General features: G+C 38.9%; 1 protein-coding gene across 3 annotated transcripts in view; it reads right to left on the bottom strand.

Annotated features, from left to right (window-relative positions):
• The window catches only part of LOC132160811 (RNA-binding protein Raly-like), an 84,775-nt gene that overhangs the window by 35,983 nt on the left and 23,347 nt on the right, over positions 1-25,445 (bottom strand). The window contains exon 3 of one of the 3 annotated variants that reach the window (XM_059570512.1): positions 51-252. The exons of the other annotated variants lie outside the window; for them this stretch is intronic. The gene's annotated coding sequence lies outside the window, so the exon portion shown is untranslated. The remainder of the gene's footprint in view (positions 1-50; positions 253-25,445) is intronic. 3 annotated transcript variants of the gene reach the window in all.

Raw genomic sequence — 25,445 nt, 5'->3', positions numbered from 1 at the left:
TAATGTCATAGATTTTTTTATAGATCAAATGAATCATTCATTCATATAACCTTCTCTTCCCAAATTCAATTAAAGCTTTCTCGTCCAATGGTGAATGCTGTTCCCGCCCCGTCGACTCCTCCCGGTTTATTCATCATTGGCTGTTGTTGCTGCCCGTCTCAATCACTTTGCTTTCCTCCTCTAGTTTGGGTATGATGAACGAGCTGGAGGGACTCTCATCTATCTGCTCGGCACCTCCATTTATCGCCGTGGCTGAAAAATAGATGGTGTATGAAGTGTAATTTGGTGCTGTAGCGAGGCTTCTGTCCCAGTGGATGTGTCGTGGGACTTTGATTAAATCCTTCTTATAGGAAATCGATACATTCTTCATTAGGCTTCTCCTTCTACAAGCCTAGGCATTTTCCTTCTTATGCATTTAACCCACACACATACATGAGGGGGATGAGGTGGAGAACAGAAGAGTATATGAGAGGATGTAGGATGGTTGGAGGCTAAAAGGAGGAATGAGCAGGAGAGGATAAGGAAAGGGTAGCCTGACCCAGTATTTAAGGGAAAAAAGGAAAGTCTAGGGGAATATGGGTGAAAAAAGAAAATGAAGAAAGCAGAAGGAATGACCAAGCAAAAGAGAGAGAGATTTTTCAAAACAAAGTGAGCCACCTATCTAGAGAGCATCACAAAGCACTTTCTTTAGGTCAAAACCTAATGCGTTTCTATACTATGCAATACCATACTGTACCTGTACTATACAACCGTAAAGAAAAGATTCATTCAAATGATCAAAAGTGACAGTAAATATATTTGCATCATTAAAACAAATGTCTTTTTCAAATATATTTTGCTCCTTTGAACTTTCTATTATTCAAAGAATCCTTAAAAAAGTTTCCAAAAAAATTATAAGCATCCCAATGGTTTTCAACATTGATTATAATAAGAAACATTGCTTGAGCAGTGTGTGACACTGAAGACTGGAGTAATGATGCTGAAAATTCAGCTTTGCATCACGGAAATAAATTATAAATTCAAATGGAAAACAGTTACTTGAAATTGTAATAATATTTCACAATATTACTGTTTGGGTGGGGTATGATGAAAATCTCTATATCAGAGTATTACTCACTACTCACTATATCACGGTAACAGAAAATATCACATAATATAGTTTTTTATGCAGAATATTCAACCAATTTATCTTTGTATATTACCTTATTCAATAAATGCAATAAAAATTAATAATTTCAGTTCAATACTCTATAAAAATACAAGTCAACTTGATGACCAAAACGTTAAGATTATACATAACATGAATGACAAGCCTTGCATTAGTACAAAGAAAACGAAAACAATGAACTAATATTATAAACTGAATAACTGTAAATACATATAAACACACACATACGTTACACAGTTTAAATGGTATAGAAAAGTATAACATTCTTTTCTTATTATATACTGTATGTACAGTATGTGCTGTGTATTTTTGTGTTTATTAGAGCACTGAGTTGTTAGCTTAAAAACACAAATGTCTATTGCAATCAATTGTGAATCATACAGTTAAAAAAAAAAGAAGCGTACAAATCTATTTTCTGTTAACATGCCTGAACGTGTCAAAGGTGCTATAAATAAAGACTCCACACATTAGCGCTCTTCCCGTGAAGCTCACAACTGTTTCCAATGGAGGATGTGCGACGAGTTGCTACCTATGTGAAGCGTTTCATATCAGTGACACGTGAAGAAGATATCACAGCAGTCACTGTTTTAGATTTGAAGTCCTGCCTGAGAGACACCCAATTCCCTTCATGCATGCCACACACTGCACGCCGCTCGACTCCAGTGGATTAAACCAAATCACAAAAGATCAACAGTCAATAGTGCAAATGCTAAAAGGCTGGCGGGCACAAGCTGTGCTGTTAGACATGACTTGAGAGAGCAAGAGAGAGAGAGAGAGAGAGAGAGAGAGAGAGAGAGAGAGAGAGAGAGAGAGAGAGAGAGAGAGAGAGAGAGAGAGAGAGAGAGAGAGAGAGAAACAAAAATCACTGCTAATGACCAGTACTTGCCATATGGGTGGGCTGAACACTGAGCATTTTTTTTAGTGTGATAAATTAACTGACAATTCAATTGTTGACGAAGTATGATTTTTAAGTATGCATGTATGCACCATGTTCTTTGACTTGTCATGAAATATCAACTATAAAGTAATTTACTATAAATTAATTTCTAAATCAATGAATTTTTGTCATCATTTACATGTACCACATGTTGTTCTTAACCTGATTTTCTTCTTCTGCTGAACACAAAAGAAGATGTTTTGAAGAATGTTGGTAGACACTGACTTCCATAGTATGAGGAAAACAATTCTATGGAAGCCAATGGGGACCAGAAACTGTTTAATTACCAACATTCTATACCTTTAAATTATACAACTGTTCAAAGTTTTTTGATTAGTACAGTTCGTAGCACAGTTAGTATGCGGTTTTTTTTGGTTTAGATTAATGCTTTGTATTAAATTAATCAAAAGTGACAGTAAAGACTCTTATAACGTTAAGTTCCCTTTCGAAGGGAACTTCGACAATACGTCATCGACGTTATGGGGAATGCCTCAGGCGTGACAGGTGTCTGAAATCAAATATCAACAGCCGTGAATCATCAGCTTGAATGATAAGCGTGCGACCTGGATATATAAAAAGGGCGCCTTGAAACCATGACAATATCCTTTTCGTCTTCAGGGACTGTTTTGTCTGATTTAAACGTCTGCTTACAGCGAAAATGAAACACAGATCTAAGGCAAGTCCTAAAAATTTTGTGAAATGTGTTGACCCGTGCCCAAGATATTTGTCGCCGGGTGACACTCATGAGATGTGTGTGTACTGTTTGGGTGAAGAGCACGCACAGGATGCTCTTGAGGGAGCATCCTGTGCAAATTGTGAGCATTTTCCTATGAGAACGCTCCACTCTCGTCCGGCTCTCTTCTCGAGGGAAGAGAGTTCAGCATCTGGTCCTCGTGGATCGGGTCCCGCTCGTGCCGAGGAAGCAGAACGGCGACGCGCTTCATGGGGCTCCCAGATGGAGCTCGCTGACAGTCTCGAGAGGGGCGTTAACCTCTCGTACACGTCATCGGCTTACGAGAGTGAGCTGCAGGTGGATGACGGAGACGATTCTCCTACTGATACTGCAGCGATTGCTCTTCAGGCTGGGCAAGAGATGGCTGAGGAGGATGATTTAGATCCTCAACCTCGTCAGCCATTCTGTCCCGTGTACGCAGAGTTGGTGGAAGTTATGGAGCGCGCCACTGACAAACTTCAGTTGCCATGGCGGTGCGCTCAGGGAGAGATCGTTTGGACGATCGGTTTCTCCCTGAACATAGACCACCAGCTCAGCAGAGTCTTCCATTCCTTCCTGATCTCCATTCAGAGATCGAGAGGGCATGGAAGAAACCGTACTCTACCCGTATTCATCGACATCAGCGGGGTAATTTTGCTGATGTTGAGGGGATCGGGGAGTATGGTTATGTGTCGATGCCGCCCATTGACGAGACGTTTGTGAACTATTTCGTATCTGGGCGGGTGTTGACACTAAAAGCTCCGACTCTACCATTCAAGCCCCTTAAAGCCACGGCTCGCTTGAATGGCAGAGCGTACACGGCAGAAGGTCAGGCTGGTGCTGCCCTTCATACCATGGCAGTGCTCCAAGCCTACCAAGCTGACCTGCTGCAGGATCTCGACCAGGGGGCGGGGCTGTCCCCTGAGGCGGTCGCTGAGTTGCGCCGGACCACAGATTTGTCTCTCCGGGCCACTAAACAGACTGCTGCCGCGATCGGCCAATCGATGGTGGCCACGGAGAGGCATCTGTGGCTCAACTTGGCTGATATCGGGGAGAAAGAAAAATCCCTTCTCCTTGATTCACCAGTTTTGCCTGCTAAACTCTCGTGCGCCCCCTCCATGGAGGAGTAGGACGCAGAGGAGGCAAGCCTCCCGCAAGAATAGGGACTTAAGGGAGGTCATTCAGCACAAGCGCAGCAACGCTCAGCGGAAGTAGGGTTTTGATCTCCCTGGAGGGCCTTTTCTACCAGCCCTCTCCCTCCTCTTGACTCCCCAGGCGTTTATGTTACAGCAGCCCTGGGGATGGGCCTTATGATGAGAACTATGTTCTGATGGCCCGCTGTAGCAACTGATTGATGTGAGCGCCTCTTTTAGGCATGTAAAAGTGGTGGACCCCTGGTTCATTGAGAACTCTCTGGCGAGTCTTCACTCCGCACGCCGCAGGTGAACTTATTGGTTTTTAAAAAATTCTGTGTGTATAACTAATACTGATTTGTATTTCTCTACAGACGTTGTTCCCTGTATAGACCTAGGGGGTCATTCTCAGAGGAGCAATTAAAGTATTGGACTATAGGGCCCTGAAGCCTCCCCAGTTGGTGGGTAGAACAAATTAGGGAGAAGCTCAAAGAAGATTTGGCTTCCATGCTGAGTATGTGATGGCTTTCCTGTCATAACATTTTATATGCGTGGTGGGCCACCGCTCATTTCTGTTTAGCCTCAGGGCTATTAGCCACCCAGGGGTAGAGTAGTTGGTCTTCCTAAAAAAAAAAAAAAAAAAAAGGAGAGCTTTTTTGCTTTAGGTTTAGACTGACGCTGGTGCTTCAGATAGATCTTCAGATAGATGTCCTGCCTATCGGTTTGTGACATTGGTATCCTGAGTACTCGCTCCCTTGAGCTCTGTAAGGTTTCAGTAGGTTGAGTGTTTCACAGCCTCTCAATCAAGTAGGCTGTGGCTCCTCCGAGCCCTCAGGTAGATCTATGCTTGTAGGTCGGCCCTCACCCAGGCCGCCTCTGTAGCTGGCCTAGGCTATGCTAGGGATATTGGAGGCGTTTTGCTAAGTATAGCTGCCGCATTCATTATGTGTTAGGCTTCCTCCCCTAGATTTCAGCCTCCTCCCTCAAATGGGAGTTGTTGGCCAAGGCCCGCCCCTTTCTCTGCATTCAGGGGTGATAGAGTAATGCAGGGTGGTAGCTGAGGTAGGATCAGTCTGGCAGGGTTAGGCCATCTTTCGCTCGGCGAAGTGACAGTTCGTCAGACCCTGCCGAACAGAGATGTTTGGGCCTCTAGAGCTGGCTCCACTCAGCCCATTGAGCTAATCGCTTGACCGATGGGTTGAAGTGGGTTGGCTTGCAATTTAGCCCCCCGCTCCCCTAGGCTGGCACAGGACAAATCCCTGTCACCCTTTGGAGCCACTTGCAGGCCCGCTCCCTGTCTAACATTGCAGGGGCATATGGTTGTTACTCCCCTGCTAACTCAGGGTAGTTTTGAGTAGTCCATTCTCAGCTTTGTATTTATCTACCTCACACCACGATGGCTCCGGTTGAGCAGGGAGTTCTAAACTACATTTCATTCCGATTTTTGAACTCCGCTCCCTTGAAGCCAGAGCATTGCCATGGGCAGACGCCTATGCATTTAGTAGGTAGGCCCCTAATGGGGCCTCCACTAGGCAGAATGGCGTATGTTGTACTCCCCTGCTATAAGGGTATTGCTTTTTGCTGAGTACACTGCCTTTGGCAATGTGATTAGGTACCAGGATGCTGTAGTAACAGCTTTCTGCCGCGAAGGCTGCATGGTTAGGTAGTAGGCCCCAGCAGGCCTCCTTGACCGGATAGCCCCCAAATAGGGCTCCTAGGCCAGCTCACCTTTGTTGGTTGGCCCTGGTAGTTCGGGCAGAAGGCTCACTGCCGAGTAGTAGGTCTTAACAGGCCTCCTCGGAGGTGGGTCACAACATTGTGGAACATACACTAGGACAAAACTATAGGAAAAGTTTTTTAATAGTATGGTTCCAGCAGTGTTCGTTAAAGTAGCAGAATAGACTCGCTATCAGCTAGTAGGCTCGACCAGGCCTCCCTGTTAGGCGAGTCCCCAGCAGCAGTCACATCCAGCTGATTAGACTGTTTCAGGTAGTAGGCCTCTTCAGGCCTCCCTGAAGGTGGGCTCCCACATTTTGTAGTGGTCAGGTAATAGGCTTTACTAGGCCTCCCTGAGGGTTAAATCCCACATACTGTGGTTACTAGGTGGCAGGCCCCACAGGCCTCCCTGAAAGTAAGCTCCTTCATGTCATGGTTTTCGTACTTTGAGTTTCCACTTAGGGTGGTTTTCTGGTAACAGGTAGTAGGCCTCTCTAGGCCTCTCTGTAAGTGAACTCCCATGCACTGTGTTTATCAGGTAGTAGGCCTCACTAGGCCTCCCTGAAGTTGAGCTCCCACATACTGTGGTTGTCAGCTAGTAGGCCTCACCAGGCCTCCCTGGAGGTTTAGCTCCCACATACTGTGTGTTTCCACTAAATAGCATGGTTTTTCAGGTAGTAGGCCCCTCCAGGCCTCTCTGTAAGCAAGCTTCCATGTTTTGTGGTTGTCAGGTATAGGCCTCACCAGGCCTCCCTGGAGTTGAGTTCCAAATTACTTTGAGTTTCCACTTAAGGTGGTTATCTGGTAACAGGTAGTAGGCCTCTCTGTAGGTGAACTCCCACATATTGTGGTTATCAGGTAGTAGGCTTCACCAGGCCTCTCTAAAGGTGAGCTCCCACATACTGTGGTTGTCAGGTAGTAGGCCTCTCCAGGTCTCCCTGAGAGTATTTACACAGTGGTGCTGGGTTTTGTATGCTAGTGGCAGCTTACTTTCAGTTTAGCAGTCCTTTTCAGGCAGCTACCGAAGGTGAGCTTGCGCCCTGGCTCGACTCAAGTTTTTATTCTCTGCTACGGGTTCCCTCCTGGACCCTCTTTATCCTGCTAAAGCCTGGTTGCCTACCAGGTAGATCTTATGCTCCCCTCACTGAGGGTCAATATGAGTATGTGGTCTCCTGAGTCTGGTCAGTCGGTCATTGGCCTCTCATGAGGCCTCCCAGTTAGATCAGTCCTTAGGCCCTCACAGGCCTCCTCAGTGTTTTGAAACACAAACACTGGGTAGATCCATGGATCGAGTAGAGAAACTCCCCTCGTTGGCAAGGGTTGTAAAGCACTATGCTGAGTCATACTCTCCAGGATATCACGTCTCTGAGATCCGGGCCGAGTGGTTCACTGCCTGCTCTGCAGTTCCTCGGGTTGGATGCCTTCCTAAAGGCAAGTGTCCAGAGGCTCTGTCTTCGGACAGACAGGAAGTGGCCAGACTGTAGTGTCTTATGTAGTGACACCAGGTCAGGCCTGCCTGATGGCATTTCAGGTGGCACATTTCCCTGAATAGTGACTGGTTGGGGTTCCCTCGGGTTCCCTAGCCACATTCCCTAGAAGGGACCCCTTCTAAGAAGTTGAAGTTGTGGTCCTAGGCCCTTGAGCAGGCCCAGGTAGACCTTTCACTAAACTATGTTTATGGAGGTTTTCTGTGGTATCATATAGCTTGGGCTATGACCGTAGGGAGTGAGGTCACTGACAGCCCAGTGTGACCTGAGGGTGAGTGGTTCTAGCGTTCATTGAATTGCTGGTTCTGACAGTTGTCACTGCCATTGGGCATGCACTCCCTTTAGCATGGCGGCGTGGGTATTTCATTCCCCATAACGTCCATGACATATTGTCGAAGTTCCCTTCGAAAGGGAAGGTCTCAGGTTACAAATGTAACCTTTGTTCCCTGAGAACAGGGAACGAGACAATACGTCTCCCAGCCATGCCTCGTGGGTCTGCCTTCCAAACAATCCCTTCAGACGAAAGGATATTGTCATGGTTTCAAGGCGCCCTTTTTATATATCCAGGTCGTACGCTCATCATTCAAGCTGATGATTCACGGCTGTCGCCGGTCAGCATGATTGCTGTGAGTTGATATTTGATTTCAGACACCTGTCACGCCTGAGGCGTTCCCCATAACGTCAATGACGTATTGTCTCGTTCCCTGTTCTCAGGGATTTCTGTTCCAATTGAGCATTTTATGTTGTTTTTAACAACATTGATAATAATAAGAAATGTCTTTCTTTAGCAACAAATAGGCACTTAAGAACAATTACTGAAGGATCATATGACAGTAAAGACTGGAGAAAAATCAGTTTTGCCTTCACATTTTAAAATATATTAAAATAGAAAACAACTAAATTGTAATAATATTTCACAATATTGTTTTGTACTGTATTTTCAATCAAATCAATGCATACCACACTTTTTCCAAAAACATTGTTAAAAACCTACATACTCCAAACTTTTGAATGGTAGTGTATAATATAACATAGAATAACAATTAACATGGTACTTGAAGAACTTATACTTAAAAATAGCCATGCAGTTGTTTTAAATATTTAAACTTTTCCAGTCTGATGGCTCCTCAGCTCACTTTAGCATACATTATATTAGGGAATATTCAGAAGCGAATCACATCTTTTCTTGACTCATTATTGGACTGGAATGCCAAAAGCTGTCATGTATTTATCCTCACTGCAAGTGAACCCATATTTAATGTAGTCGTGACCCTCCAGTCCATAACTGCTGCCCAAAACTATGTGCTTTCTTTTCAGAGAAGCTTACTGTACTTTTGGTGTGAAATATAAGTATGTGAATTGGGATGCAGCCATACTAATGCTAATGCTTCGGTCTCCTCCAAGCCTTGTATATTTATCTCATCTTTCTTCTCATTCTTCCCTTTCTTTCTTTCCTTGGCTTGCTGAAGGGGAGGTTCATTATGTGCTCCCCATCTCAAGGTTTTGTGGCTGACACTCAAGGTTTCTGCTCAGCTTAGTGGATCATCCATCAGAGCAAAGCTGCCTGTGCTGCTTTCATAGCTGAATGATCCAGAAACTCTTCTCAGTCTTCAAATGGTGTTAAGATAGAAAAGTAAAGGGTAGTAACACCAGCTTGAGGTTACAGGTTGCTTAAAGGGAACATTTACGCAAAAATATCAATTCTGTCATCATTTACTCACCCTAATGCTGTTGTTTCTTTCTTCTGGGGAACATAAAGGAAGATGAAAATCAAAAAGAAAACCAAAGAATGTTGGTAACAAGAGAGTTTTGGTTACCAATGATTCCATGGTATGGAAATAAAACACAATGGAGGTCATCTGACGCTTAAGACTGCCCTGTTATTGGCTATCACCTTGCTAAAGAGAGCTGGAGATCTTCAGGCCCTTTCGGTGGCCCCTACTTACCTAGAGTTTGCCCCTGGTATGGCCAAAGCATTCTTATACCCTCGAGCGGGTTATGTTACTAAAGTTCCCTCTGTTACACCACAACCTATAGTACTGCAGGCCTTCTGCCCTCCTCCCTTTCGGGGGCCAGACCAGGAAAAGCTAAACTGTATGTGTCCAGTGCGAGCACATCTGCAACGCTGCGCAACGCTGCAATCCACACCGTCTACATTTGCCAGATTTTATGACCTTGATATGCGAGCAACTCCGGGCTCTTCTTGTGTTATCTCGTCTTAGCTGTGCTCTTCGGATACACACTAGGCAGGGATTTGGAAGTCTGGCAGCGTGGGCACATCGTTCCCCAAAGTGCTTGACGTAGCTTGAATTCCTGAAAACGAACGTCTCAAGGTTACGAATGTAACCCTGGTTCCTTGAAGGAACGAGACGCTGCGTCGCAGATCCATACTCCCGGCCCCCCTGCCGGCGCTTGCTTCCCTACTTGAAGCTGAAGCCAGCTGCGTGGCAGGTGCCTTTATAGCTTCCTGGTTGCTACGTCACCCCGCCCGTGACGTCACGCCCTTCCATTGGAAAGACTGCACACGATATTCAGAGTCGGTCTCGTCAGGGACATTCCCCAAAGCGCTTGACGCAGCGTCTCGTTCCTTCAAGGAACCAGGGTTACATTCGTAACCTTGAGACATTTTTTTTACACGCGAAACATGAACACATGTTATATTGCACACTGTAAACACAATCAAAGCTTCAAAAAAAGTGCGAAACACGGGACCTTTAATGATGACAGCATATTCATTTTTGGGTGATCTGTTGGTTGAGCTTGTTAACACCTTATGAAAGTGATCTGTTAGCATTCACATTCATCTCAACAGGACCAGCAGCAGGACCATGCGAACTGAACAAATCTTTATGACAACACTGACTGGCTGCATTGACAACATTGAGAGTACTTTTGTCCTTTTGATTGACACCTGTCACGTCACCTTGCTCAGACCCATCTTGGCCATTCATTATAAGATCACAGACATGCATACAAAATGCATTTCAGGTCTCAATCACCACCATCACAATACCACCTCTTTATTTAATCACACACTTGCATTTTTGTTAAATTAATAGATTGTTAATGTAATGGGCTGTTAAATTAAACTGTACCTATTTTTTTGCTTTCAATAAATGTTGTTCGCCCCTGAACCACCGCCGTTGCTGTTTTCTGCAGTCAGATACTCTCTCGGGCTGTTGTCAGAATAAAGAGGCATTCTGCACACTTTTCTTTGATGTTTGTGACCCGAAGAGAGGAGAGAAGAGAAGACGGCAAGATACTTAAAAGAGACTGCTCTGGGAGAAGGAGGAAGAGGGAGCAGGCAGGGAGGAGACATAAGGTATGAGGGAGGAAGAAGAGGAGAGGTACAAAGAAATGTTTGCTCTGTCTCTGTGCTCCTGAGCCTCAGAAGAGTGAAAAGAGACTTTAGTCTACATTAACAAAGAACTGTGATTTCAAACATATACAGTCACAAAAAGAATGTAAAAAAGCTGAGGGAAGGAACATGGCAAAGAATTGCGATGACGTTATGGGCTTCTGGAAAAATACTTTTCGTACTACAAAAGGCTTTTTGAATCAAAACTAAACTTTTATGAGCTGAGTATTCATAGAAGAATTGCTAGAAGAATTTTCATTCCATGGCATTTTTAGAAAAGTGTAAAAGCACCAATATTAGCACCAATATTGGTAAGATTTATTTATTAGTGTTGATGCATATAGAAATGATATCACCCCAAAATTGTAACAAAATGTCTTGACTTGTGATAATTGTACAGTAGTTTTGGGTGGCAAAAAATTAAAATGTCTAGTCTGTCATTGTATGCTAGCCATATAAATTAAATGGACAAATTTGTCTAATAAAGGAGTTTTAACCTTTACAGGCCGATGGACCTTATACATTATTCAGTCCTTAAAAACTTGGAAACAGAAACTTAATTTTTTTTTTTATACAATTTCTATGTATATATATATATATATATATATATATATATATATATGACCCCATCAGACTCCCTCCCTTAAGGAAAATAATAACATAAATAATTTGTGTGATGACTTGAAAAAAATGTAAATTGATTTTAAAATGTCTTATCATTTGCTATGTTAAATGGTTAAATGTAAAAGTCTGATATAAATTTCCTTCTTGTGTATGGTTTATGGTCAGCACATCTGTTTAACTGCACTGCAGATGGTGGTTATTCGAGTACAGACTCTATTAATTCAATACTAATTTAAATTCTTAAATTCTCAGATCTTTCTTTAATACAATAAAAACATAAATAATTACATTTACCCAAAAGCTTTGGCATTACTCACCGTTAATAACACTTACAGCATCAGCAGTAATCAATTATAGCAAACATGACCATCGGAGGGCTCAATGAACTATTTATTCACCTCTATGTCAATACACTGACCTTGCTAAATCGCAAAAGGAAATCCATATTGTTTAGCTACGATTTTAAATTGCATCAGTTTTGCCCATAATAAATAAATAAATAAATAAATCATAATAAATGTCCAAGCCTTTAATTCAAAGCGAGCATATCACAATCCTTGCTTCAAAAGTTCATGGCTAAATTCAGGTGCAAAACCACACAAATGATTATCCACTCAGTTATCTTTCTTTTTGTTTGAACTCGGTCGAACGCTGATCCAACCGCAATAGGAAATAACAGGGTATTCATAATACACAGAGCAAAAGCTGCGGCGGTTGTTTAGAGAGGGGGAGCAGTAGAAATGGTTCAAGTGAAGCGTGTCTGATTGCAACACTGCGTTGATTTGGTTGCGGTGCCATACGGCCATAATGCGGCGGTCATTCTGATAGCTTGCAAATCGTCGCTTTAATTACTTCTCGCCAAATCCAGATGAAGATCCTTATTCCAGATTAATTATCTTAATCACAGCATATCAGAGTCAGTTGAACCCACGGCGTCAGAATGTGAATCAATGTGTGATGACATTGAAAGGGCAGCGACGTCTGAGACATTCTGATAATTATGCTCGGACAGGGATCCAATGACAAAACAAATCAGTTAGGTTCATCTCTGAAGTGGAACCGGCCTTGGAATTATATAAATGTATTGTATAACTGTGATGAGACAATGGTTTAAAAGTCACACGTTTGATGAACGGAAGACTCACACTTCCCTTCCACTTACTGTTTACCATCACCTTACTATTTAACTCAATAACAGTAACAGCATGTTTGAATATGAACCACATTTTTGGTCCTTGGAGGGACCCTTATTCATATCACATCTTTATGTACGCCTGTGATTCTTTGCAGAATCATAATGAGCTGTTTGAAGTGTTAAACTATCTAACTGTGTAACCACCACCTTCCCTAGTGACTTCTTGGCCTCAGCGGTATGTAAATGAATCCAAACACATTTAATAATTAACATAGAACAGTTTGTCACCATGTTACATTCAAATTTCAACTTTAAAAATTAGGGCACCTTGTTTTATACTATAGTACAGCGGGTATGGAAAGTATTCAGACCCTTAAATTTTTTAATTTTGAAGGGCAGGGAGATAAAACTTTGTTATCTTGCAGCCATTTGCTAAAATCATTTAAGTTAATTTTTTCCACATTAATGTACACACAGCACCCCATATTGACAGAAAAACACAGAATTGTTGACATTTTTGCACATTTATTAAAAAAGAAAAACTGAAATATCATATGGTCCTAAATATTCAGACCCTTTGCTGTGACACTCATATATTTAACTCCAGTGCTGTCCATTTCTTCTGATCATCCTTGAGATGGTTCTACACCTTCATTTATTGGGAGAGAAGTGCCTTGGTGAGAGAGGTAAAGAAGAACCCAAAGATCACTGTGGCTGAGCTCTAGAGATGCAGTCGGAGATGGGAGAAAGTTGTAGAAAGTCAACCATCACTACAGCCCTCCACCAGTCAGGGCTTTATGGCAGAGTGGCCTGATTGAAGCCTCTCCTCAGTGCAAGACACATGAAAGCCCGCATGGAGTTTGCTAAAAACACCTGAAGGACTCTGTTCTGATGAGACCAAGATATAACTTTTTGGCCTTAATTCTAAGCGGTGCCTAAACCAGGCACTGCTCATCACCTGTCCAGTACAGTCCCAACAGTGAAGCATGGTGGTGGCAGCATCATGCTGTGGGGGTGTTTTTTAGCTGCAGGGACATGACGACTGGTTGCAATCGTGGGAAAGATGAATGCGGCCAAGTAAAGGGATATCCTGGACGAAAACCTTCTCCAGAGTGCTCAGGACCTCAGACTGGGCCGAAGGGTCACCTTCCAACAAGACAATGACCCTAAGCACACAGCGGTAATATAAATAATGAAGGAGGGGCTTCACAACAACTCCGTGACTGTTCTTGAATGGCCCAGCCAAAGCCCTGACAAACTCAATTGAGCATCTCTGGAGAGACCTGAAAATGGTTGTCCACCAACGTTTACTATCCAACCTGACAGAACTGGAGAGGATCTGCAAGGAGGAATGGCAGAGGATCCCCAAATCCAGGTGTGAAAAACTTGTTGCATCTTTCCCAAAAAGACTCATGGCTGTATTAGATCAAAAGGGTGCTTCTACTAAATGCTGAGCAAAGGGTCTGAATACTTAGGACCGTGTGATATTTCAATTTTTCTTTTTTAATAAATGTGCAAAAACAATTCTGTTTTTGTCAATCTGGGGTACTGCGTGTACATTAATGAGGGAAAAAAATGAAACTTGATTAAATGATTTTAGCAAATGGCTGCAGTATAACAAAGAGTGAAAAATTTAAGGCGGTCTGAATACTTTCAGTACCCACTGTATGTGATCAAAAATACAATGGAGAAGATTGGTGAAAAATGAAGGTGATCCACTGCCATATACACAGCATTTAACACGTTAATTCAGTATCTAATAATACTATAAGTTAATTAATGTTGAGCAAGGTAATCATTCTCTTAGTATTTGACCCTACAGAATGGAAAAGTATTGACCGACTGCATAATCAACATAATTTTTTCCTTATAGCAGCACAAGGAAAAAAGGCGATTCATGAATAAATCATTTACAGTGGTATTCTGTATTACAGTGGTATTCTGTATCAAGTGTTCTGGGCAATAGCTGCAGTTTTTCCAAATCAAAGGCTGACAGCCGGCAGTCTGTGAGGTTCTTGGATTGCTGGCAGGAGATGCCGAGGAACAATGGGGCATCCCAGGGAACTGCTCTGTTCATGCTTTACATTATAGATTTCCAGTACAACACCAACTCATGCAATCTACAGAAATCTTCTGATGAATTCCCAATGGTTCGCTGCCCTGACACTGTTGTTGATTTTGAATACAAGAATGTGGTGCAGTAATACTGTAGTATTTCTGCTAAAAATACAGTTATACTGTTAAATGTTATCACGGTTTAAAATAACCAAACTATACGTTTTCTATTAAAGCTTGTTTAAGAAAAAATCCAAATCAAAAAGTAATTTTGAAATTTTACCTCGCAATTCTGACTTTTTTCACAATTGCAAGATATAAATGCAGAATTGCGAGATACCAACGGACAATTCAGAGAAAAAAGTCCGAATCGCGCAGTTGTGAAAAATGTGAAATTTTGAGAAATCCAGTTTGTGAAAATAGAAAAGCACAAAAAAATTTTTTTTTTTTTAATGGTTAAATGTAAACTCAGAATTCTGAGAAAAAAAAGGTAGAATTATGAAATATAAACAAAGAATTCTGAGAAAAAAGTGAGAATTGCTGAGATGTAAACTCAAAATTCATAATTTTAAATTTAATGTCACAATTCTGAATTTTTTCTAATACACTGCAGTTGTTGAGTTACATCTCACAGTTCTGAGACAAAAGTCAGAATTGCACAAATGTAAAAGAATTGCAATTCTGACAAGTCCAATTTGTGAGACAAACTCAAAATTGCACAATTGTTAAATGTAAAGTCAGAAATCAGAGAAAAAGTCAGAATGTAAAATGTAAAAGTATTATGAATTGTATTTATTTTATAAAACTGAGTTTAATCTTGCAATTCTGACTTTTTCTCATAATTATTAGTTTCCTTTATTATTAGTTAGAACAAATGTTTCCTCTTTAGCTGTGTCATCTCAGATCTGTGTAAGTCTGAGTGGGCTGAGATGTAGACATCTTTAGGGGCACAATGTGCCCTCTGCATGTTGAACACTGATCCAACTTACCATTCTCTCTACAAACAGATGTATAAGACTGAGGGGCTGAGAAACACCCCGTGGTATTCATTAGTCAGGAGCTGATCCTGCTGCACTGTACAACAGCGCTCAGGGCAAGCCAATGCTAATGCGGCAAGACCTTCCAGGATATATGGCATGTGGTCAGACCGGGTGAATAACATCCCCCTCCTATTACATTCTCCTCCTCTCCCTGCCCTTCAGCTTAAGACCAGCCATGAAATCATGTCTACATGGTAACCCCTGTACTATGGAAAATCTTGTGAGATTTACATGCAACATTCATGCAACAGTCTATCAATCCATCTATTTAGACAAGTCTATTTCTAAACAAGTCTATTTCTAAAACATTATTATTTTAAGAATAAGAGCAAATAAAATAATAATACAAACCTCTTTTCACCACCAACAGACATTCAGCCAAAGTGCTGTACTATAAAATAACAGCAATAGTATTAGTGGAAAATAAAATAAAATACATTTAAATTAAAATGTTTTTTTTATCTTTTATTTTTATAATTTTGTATCTACAGTAAAGGCATTAAAATCAGCAATGGTAATAATAAAATAAATAATAATAATAAAATAAAATAAAATACAAGATTAACAATAAAATAAAATGAAAGTAGTATCACTATAAAATAACAAGATAATCTGTAAAAGAAGCTGCTGGACGCATGATTTCATAACAACACAGTATAGCGTGAAAATGCTGACATATCCAGGTGAAAACATAAAGCGAAGAGTCTGATTTAACCTGCCAGTTGTCTCTCAGGAGAGCAGAGAAGTCAAGAGAGCAGTCAGTAGAAAGACTAGCCTCTTGAATTGATCATGCCAGGAATCAATGGTTCTATGGTCTCTAGCTACTTGTTAGCAGAGATCAAACCACCTTTTGAGGTCTCTGGAAATAAAGGCAGGGAGCACGCAATGACCCCAACCTTAACACACGCACAGTCACGCAGAACACATGAGTGTGTCCACCCCCAAAGATACCATGTCCTCCTGTGATAATTTACTCCTACCTGCATCAGGGATAGATTAATTAGGCCTGCAGAGAGCTCAGGCACTGCGTACAATCATTTACAAGAGGCTGGAGGGGTCTTACTATTTCAAACGAATTGGCACAACAATTAAGAGTGCTTTTTAGCGGAGTTAAGAAAAAACACAGAAGGCTGATGGAGAGAAAAAAACATGGAAGGTTGATAAATAAGTGGAGACAAAGAAAGGACATTTCAGGAGAAAGTGATACAAATTTTCGATAATATACTTAGAGTATAATAAGAAAGAGAAGTATCAATAAGAATCCCTTTCTGAAATGTACACAGTCATTTTCTTTTTTTTAGAATATTATTGGAGTATTATATTTTACAAGAAAATACAAGTTTAGTCCTTCTACTTCACAATTTCACATTTAATTCAAAAGAGTTACTTATAGAAGCAACGTTTTAACTCACAGTTAAGACTCTTTTTTTTTTTTAATCACAATTTTGAGTTTATATCGCACAATTCTTTTGAAAATACTTTTTTTCAAAATTGCGAGATATAAACTTGCCGTTCTGAGAAATATATTAGAATTGCAAGATGTTAACTCGCAACTGTGAGTGTATAATTGTAAGCTTGAATAACACAATAAAAAATATTTAAAAAAATTAAATTGAGATAAAAATTTGCAGTTAATTTGTTTTTTTTTTCCATGGTGCAACCCCCCCCCCCCTCCCAGAATTCAGATTTAAAAAATTCATATTCATTCAATTCAGTAACTGTGAGATGTAAGCTCAGTCAGAATTGCTAATAGACTAAGAATTGTGAGAATTTGTAGTTTATGTATATATCTCACAATTCTGAATTTATATTTGGAGTTTAAACTAAATCCAAACTGTGAGATATAACCTTGGCTTCATACTTGCTGTTTCTTTGTCATTATTTGTGAAATGTTATTTTGGGATGAAAATGGTTTTCAAAATAAATCCTGCACCACTTTCTTTTTCAGTGTAGCTTTCTGTGATTTCAACTATAACATTTCTATCAATCAATCAGGGATTTATCAACAAATAACTTTTAAAGGATGACATGTTTGAGAGGACAATAGATGTTGATCCAGGAACACATGGATGGGGTTGTGCATTCAAAAACATTGAAACAGAGCACAAAAATAAAAATAAATAAATAAATGAAATATAAACTGTAGGGGTTCGAGAAATAATTTTGTAGTTTGCTTTGCTTAGAAGGAGTTACACCGCACTCACACGATCACCAAAGTCCCAGACAAACAAGACTGAAAATCTCAAAAAATAAACTGTCTGCACACTTGAATCCCTAAAGCAAATTTAATCACCAAGCTTTCGGTCAAAACCAAGCTGTCACAAAACAAGCTCACAAGGGAGACACTGGAAAAATAAAAAGATATGATGCAATGGTCAAAGACGTCTAACACATGAACACACAATTAAAAAACAGCACAATGGCACTTTAATTTTAGGCACCATAAAAAAGATAATAAGTGAAATACTTGAAAGATTAAACAACAATAAGACCTCAATGTCATTGGTATTACAATGCAAAGAGTCTGACATATGTTCGCAGACATCATGCATCAGGGATTAATGTGTTATTTCATTAGATGCATTTTGATTGATGCGTCAAGTAGGGGATGTAGAAAATCACCTCTGCTGCAATGAGACTTTGATTGTGTCTATGGCAGTTTGAAACTGGCAATCTATCCTCAAAGCAATCTGCACAGCAGCCATTCTTCTCGTCTTCCTGCTCGCCCGTCCTCTCAGGGGGAACACCAGTGTAACTCTTTATAAAGAGTCAAACAACTAGACCTAAACAACTGCAAAGGATGTTAAGCAGGGCAGAAAGTGCTGTTTCCTCGCTGATATCACACACCAAACACAGTCTGCCACAAAGACTTGTGTTCACAAAACAATTAGAACAGTGCTGAAACTAGTGTAAAAAGATACAGAAAGTAGCAATGATTCAGGGATTATGAGCTGGTTCTGAGCTTCTATTGTAGTTCTATTTAGTAAAAATACTAAAACCTTTTAATAAATCATACTACAAAAAAAACATAATAATATATACATTTATTTTAGAATTATAATACATATGTACATGTTATAATTTATGATCTATTAAATGGCTTCAAAGGATGAAGAATGTTATAGTAAAATTAATAATTTAAAATTATCTTGGATGCCGCAAAAAAGACCATATGGATGTTTGATTCAACTGTAACTGAAAATCTGGACTGATTTGTGAAAATGAGTTTCATAAATGAGTGAATCTAATGCACTCCTGGATCAAAAGACAAGGAAAGATTGCCAAATTTGCCAAATTAAAAACATCACAAAATTCACCAGCAAATTCATTGTGAATATTCTATATGCTGTATTGCTCAGCTCTTACACCTGGCATGATAAAAATAAATGAAATGCATTTAGATTATTGCACAAACAATGATCCCAAATTTCCATAGTCTGTCAAATTTTAAGGGCTCTGCAACCACTGATCGATTTCCATTTCTATTTCAATCTGCATGCTTTCACCGATTGTCTGAAACTCAGTTCATCATGTCACTTTTCCTCTGTTTTCTAAAAATACACTAATAATACAAAGGGCTTCAGCCGCTCCTTTTAGAAAACTGCCAATTGTTCTCCACTCATTTCACAAGCCTAAATACATAAATTACCCCCACCAAAATTAAAACCCCTTCCATGCAATGGGAATCTTTGCATATTTATGATATCTGGAAGAGCTCTCCATCTCCATCAATGGCGTTCATTAATATGCACACTGCATGTATTTAGTGAAGTGGGTTTGTTTGACAGGCCGCGCTGTCTTCCGTCAAACTCCACAAACACTCCACATCAACAGACTGCAATAATAGTGGCTTGAAGCCTGCATCATTGTTTTGTGACATTCTTCCACCCTGCCTCTTCTTAATGTGTGTCTACGGTCCCTGAAATCCCTCTGTGTCCAGGTTCGGTGGAAAGGGCGTTTCCAAGCCGTCAATCAAATTTATGGTGCTGCTGTTGGCCAGCTACATGCTGACATTGCTGGGGCCGTGAGACCTGGTGAAGCCGGCAGGAACGGAAGACCATCCATCAAGCCGACAGTCAGGCAATACAAACCACTCGGAGGGCGAGAACACACACGTCCTTCCAGTGCCAGATTTATCGCCCTCATATATATACGCTCCGCTGATGGATACCTCGTAAATGGCCGATCAGAAAAGCTGAATTAAAGCTCCACCCACAATGGCATTCTTCACTCTCACCGGCTTGTACATTAGCAGAAAGGTCATCTTATGTTATCGCAATTTGTTTTTTTGTTTTTTTAGAATCAAGGAATAATAGCAGGTATTTGGGAAAGTAATTTTAATTTTTCTCATTCTATAAATATTTTCCTGACTTTCTACTTCCTTTTTTTGTAGAGAGAGGGATACAGGGTCAGGAAATTACAAAAGCGGGATTCAAACACGCATCGCCTGCCAATAAGCCATAAGATGTCAGAAGGTACGCTTTCAAACAGTACAACTTTGTACCAAAGGGTGGATTTTAAAACTTTAACAGTACATATTAGTACCTTCTGAAGAGGTACTGCCCCAGTGATATCTTTTGTATGTGTGAACCAAAAGCTAAGTCACAGCTTTAAAGCAATTATCCACTTCCTAAAACAATGTGTTACAGCAATTGTACCAGGGTAAAGGGTGTTTTGGAGCAAAGCAAGTAGCAGTTTTAAATTCCTTTAATAAAACAGCAGAAACAGCATGATGATAAATGAATTCAATAAATAGTTAAATGTATTATAGCTCAATGGAAATCCTAATTTAAAAGGAATGTACACTTAAAAATGAAAATTCTCTCATTTACTCACCCTCCTGTTGTTCCAAATCTGTATGACTTCCTTTCTTCTGTGGACACAAAAGAAGATATTTCGAGAAATGTCTTAGTGTCTTTGTTTTGTCCATTCAGTGCATTCAAGTCAATTAACTCCAATGTTGTTTGGCTCACAACGTTCTTTGAAATATCTTTGCTTGCAATACGCAATAGATGGTGTGACACAAGGATGTGTAAATGATGAAAGAATTTTCCAACCCTAACCTATACACTTTATATACATACACAATGACTTTGAATGTGGCTCATCCAATCCGAAATGTGATTCTGAACACCACATTTTTGGGTTTGAAAAACAACAAACATGCTGTACAAATGAGTGAGAAAAAGCAGATATAAATTTTTAAATCCATGTTGAAATTCCACATTAAATACAAACTGTATTAACAAAATGACATTACAAAAAAATAGGCTACTTATGACAACGTAATAAGAATCTTTCTGACATAAATACACTTAAATCTGCCTTTTTATAAAAAGCAGCAGCATTTACAGAAGAATCAATCACAGTTTTGACGCTCTGACAGCTGTGTTTAGGAAACTCTTTGTTAGATGAGCACAGTCACTTTCACATAACTGCTGATGTCTTATTTTGCTGAAGTAACGGCATTTTAATTCTCAAGGATTCTGAAATGCTGAAAATTTCATTAAATATCCATTATTCTTTGTTCCTTGCACTTGTCATCCTCGTCTTTTCTTCCTTACACATTCACTCTGTTCCAAAATCTAGTGAGATGTCTATCTAGACAACATTTTAATTTATTATAGGTGTGCTCCATACACAACAAATGTGTATGAAGGCATCTTAATTGTGTTGTCTTCTAAAACATACACTACTGTTCAAAATTTTAGGGTCAGTTATTGAAACAAGTCTCTTATGCTCACCAAGGCTTCACTGATTTGATCAAAAATAAAGTAAAAAAAGTAATACTGTGAAATATTTTAGATATTTAAAATGTTTTTTTAATGTTATTTATTCCTGTGAAGCAAAGCTGAATTTTCAGCAACATTACTCCAGTCTTCAGTGCCACGTGATCCTTCAGAAATCATTCTTATATGCAGTTTTGTTGCTCAAGAAACCTTTCTTATGATTATCAGAGTTGAAAACAGTTGTGCTGCTTAATATTTTTGATGATATGTTATGATTTCTTTGAAAAACAGAAATGAACAGTATTCTGTTGCAAGCCACTGATTATGCAGGCAGTAGTAGGCAATGAGGCAACTCACTAGGTTTCGAAACAGAGCTTTTGCCTGTTTACACACTTGTTTATGTCCACACTTCAGACATTTCAAAGGCTAAAACTGAGTCTAAAAGAAAACCTGCGGAAATGTATTTATACAATCTGCGTCCCAGAATTGAATCAGAACCAAACATCATAACTGAGGTGCCTCTATATTGAATTGCAGTTCTCTGATGCACGTCGAGTGGATTCTCAATTTTTTTTTAGGCTGACAGCACAGCACAGTGCCTGAGATAAAAAAGACAACATATGGACTGGATTCACTGACTTGAATATGAATAAAAACATCTAAGGAAGAGATTGTCTACAAAACCTTTGTTGTGATGTGCTCCCCTAACCAAGATGAAAACAGAAATCAATGTGGTGAAATTATATCACTGCTATATAAAAAAAAGAGAGATCTGCACAATAACATCAAAGCATATATTGTATATATAAGACATTCAAAGACATGTGGATGGTCCCAGACATTAAACTCAACACAATGTGTGTATTTGTTTATATATGGCATGTTTTTTTTTCTTTAAAATGACATGCACTAACGAATCTTGCAGAATAAGAACAGGAACGCACATGAAAAAAATGCATGTTCCTGGTCATATCCATTTTGCTTTCATGTTGACTTTAAATGGAGGGGCAAATAAAATTTTAAAGCGGAAAGGAAAGAAATGAAAAAAATGTCATGCCTTAGCAGCTGTCAAAGGTAGCTATGTTTTATCTTGTGTTATTCAGTATATGTTCTGCCTATAACGCTGAGAGGAAATAATACAATGTTCCTGTATTGGGCGATTATACTGCAGAGCAGCTGTGAAATTCTTCGTTGTTCTTCGAAGCAGGTACAACAAGCATATCCAGACACTTCTCAACAAGGGCCGGCTTCTCTGAGGAATCTAGAGGCAGTGCCTACTCAAAAACATTTGCAAGACAAAATAATCAATAGTACCACAATAAGGCTAAGCAAATTTTATAAAAGACCAACACATTGACATTTCTATCTCTTTTGGCTTGATGAATTCTAATCATACAACACCACATTTGACCTTTAGGGTTTGCCCTGGAGAGACTGGGTTCACCATTCTTTGACCCATGAGTAAATGTTTACAGTACTTTTGAGAAAAAGTTTGGCTGTATGTGTGTGTGCTTGAACTCAGCATCCCATTTTCACTCTGTCCCAGTGCTAAAGATGTCTCAGGTGTGCTGGAGAGCTTTAAAGATTTGACTGATAAAACCCCCCCACATGACCGCAGCAGGGTCACTGACCCACACTTTTCATTCACACATCCACAGAGGTTCATTCAAGGGACACCGGGTTCACAAGACAGATAATGGACTTAGGCTCTTCTGATCTAGGTGGATCTCACAAAGTCAGTTAATATTTTCACCCCAAAATATACACTGTTAAAAATGTATTGTATTTTTACAGGAAAATCCTGGCAACTAATTGCCGTGAATTTACAGCAAGTAATATACAAGAAACATACTGTTGATTTAATACAATAAAATTCTGTGTTTATACAGCAGTGTTGCTGTGATTACAGTAGCATTAATACAATAAAATGTTGTATTTTGTATTGTTGTCGTACAATCCTCAACAGTTGTGACAATCCCGAAAAACAGAATTGCAGCAATGCATGCTGGGAGCCATGAATATGTTTTGTATGCTGGCATGAAACATGTCACCATTGTTGTGTTTCATATGCCAAATGTTGATGTCTGTGAGTTTATAAATAACCTAAAACATGTTTTAAACAAAAAGTTAGCAAAGACAATATTTATACACTGTTAAACATCAGTTTACGAACCACAACAGTGTTTCAAATTACTTATTTTTATATCAGTTGGTTCACTTAAACCATTTTAGTGCAGTCAGTTGGTTGCTATTAAAACAGACTTGCTGATCTGCTTTATATATGCAGAAATGTTTTCTGAAAACAACTGCAACTGCTGCAGAAAAAAGTAGTTCAGCAAAAGTTGAGGGTCAAGAGCACAACTGAAGCAAACCCTGATCTCTATGATGGTGATCTCAAAAAAACATTTTCAATAAGACATCAACATCTTAACCTCTGTGAATTCTCAATAAGAATTTCTGTAGATGCATGACAGAAATAAAATCATTCTGGTTAATATTATAAGTGAAGCTGGTAATGCTGTTTGTGGAGTTGTGGCTGAAGAAAGTTGTAGTTTGTGTTCTTATTTCTCTTTCTCTCTTGCTTGTTCACAGCAGGTGTTTGAATGACTGAGAGAATGTTGCAGGAACATTTTACTAACCTTAAAATAACATTATACTAATATGGAAACTGGACTTTTTTATGTTAGAAAGAATATGAAAGTACCAGTTTTAATGCTATCCCACAATGCTTTGTGGTGTCTGTAAAACAATGCTTCTACAGTGTAGTTACAATAATATTACAGGACTGTCCTTCAATTTCCCATCATGCATTTGCATTTACAATAAAAACCATGAATACAGTGTATTGTTGTAAAATGTATTGTAAAATTACATCAGTTGCTAACAGTGTACCTTAAAAATTTTATACAAATATATAAATTTATATATATATATATATATATATATATATATATATATATATATATATATATATATATATATATATATATATACAGTACAGACCAAAAGTTTGGAGACATAACTATTTTTAATAGAAGTTTAAGAAAGAAGTTTCTTCTGCTCATCAAGCCTGCATTTATTTGATCAAAAATACAGTAAAAACAGTAATATTGTGAAATATTATTACAACTTGAAATAATAGTTTTCTATTTGAATATACTTAAAAAAAAATTTATTCATGTGATGCAAAGCTGAATTTTCAGCATCATTACTCCAGCCTTCAGTGTCACATGTAACATCCAGTCTATCACATGATCATTTAGAAATCATTCTAATATTCTGATTTATTATGAGTGTTGATTTATTATATATATATATATATATATATATATATATATATATATATATATATATATATATATATATATATATATATATATACAATTTTGGTTTTCAACATCATTAAAAAATAAGTTTCTTGGGCAGAAAATCTGTATATTAGAATTATTTCTGAAGGAACATGCAACACTGAAGACTGGAGTAATAATGCTGAAAATTCAGCTTTGCATCACATAAATAAATAACATTTTAAAAAATGCAATAATATTTCACATAAATAAATGCAGTCTTGTTGAGCATAAGAGACTTTGCACACAAACCTATAATAATTTATATAAAAAATGGCCCCCTCCACATTCTCATAATGCAAGAGCTCATTTTTATAACTGCAATGCTTATCAGAAAGTAACAAGAATTTGGTGGAACGGGTGCTTAATTTTCATAAAAAATAAAAAATAAAAAAAACCTGTCCATTTTGACTGTCCATCAAAAAACAACTTGTAAATGTTTCTTTTGATTTTGGTGTAAACTGTAACCTGAACATGCCTTTGTTAGGTTCTCAAGTCTTTCAACAATTTACAGAAACTACATCCAACTAACAATTTATTTAAGAATTTGTGGTATTGTGGTGTCTCTGGTTCTTCTGCAAAAACAATTTTTGTAGCATTGTGTAAAAACTTTGTTTGTGTTCTCTCTAATATAACTAACCTTCAAATGACAACATATCCAAGATAAGGACATGGCACTATCATCTCCATAGGTAGTGTGCACTAAAACCTGAATCTGATTAGCCAAAGTCTCAAGGTCTTGAGTGGGAGCTGTGTGGGACTGTGAAAAGTGCTGAAAGCTACTCTCCCTCACAGAGCATGAGAATGGAGAGGATGTTCTTGGACAATAAGCAAGCAAGGCCACATATCCAGAACTGAAGTAAAAAAAAAACTTTATCTTTAAATACATATCATGTAGAAGTTGAATGTTTTTGCAGAAATATTATTTAATATTAAAATGTTTAGACAGATATTATTAGAATATAGTATTCTTTTTTTTTTTTTTTATAAACAGTTTCCTGTTA

Source organism: Carassius carassius, chromosome 17, assembly GCF_963082965.1.
Source record: "Carassius carassius chromosome 17, fCarCar2.1, whole genome shotgun sequence".
NCBI lineage: Eukaryota > Metazoa > Chordata > Actinopteri > Cypriniformes > Cyprinidae > Carassius > Carassius carassius.
This window is presented reverse-complemented; position numbering and strand designations above follow the sequence as displayed.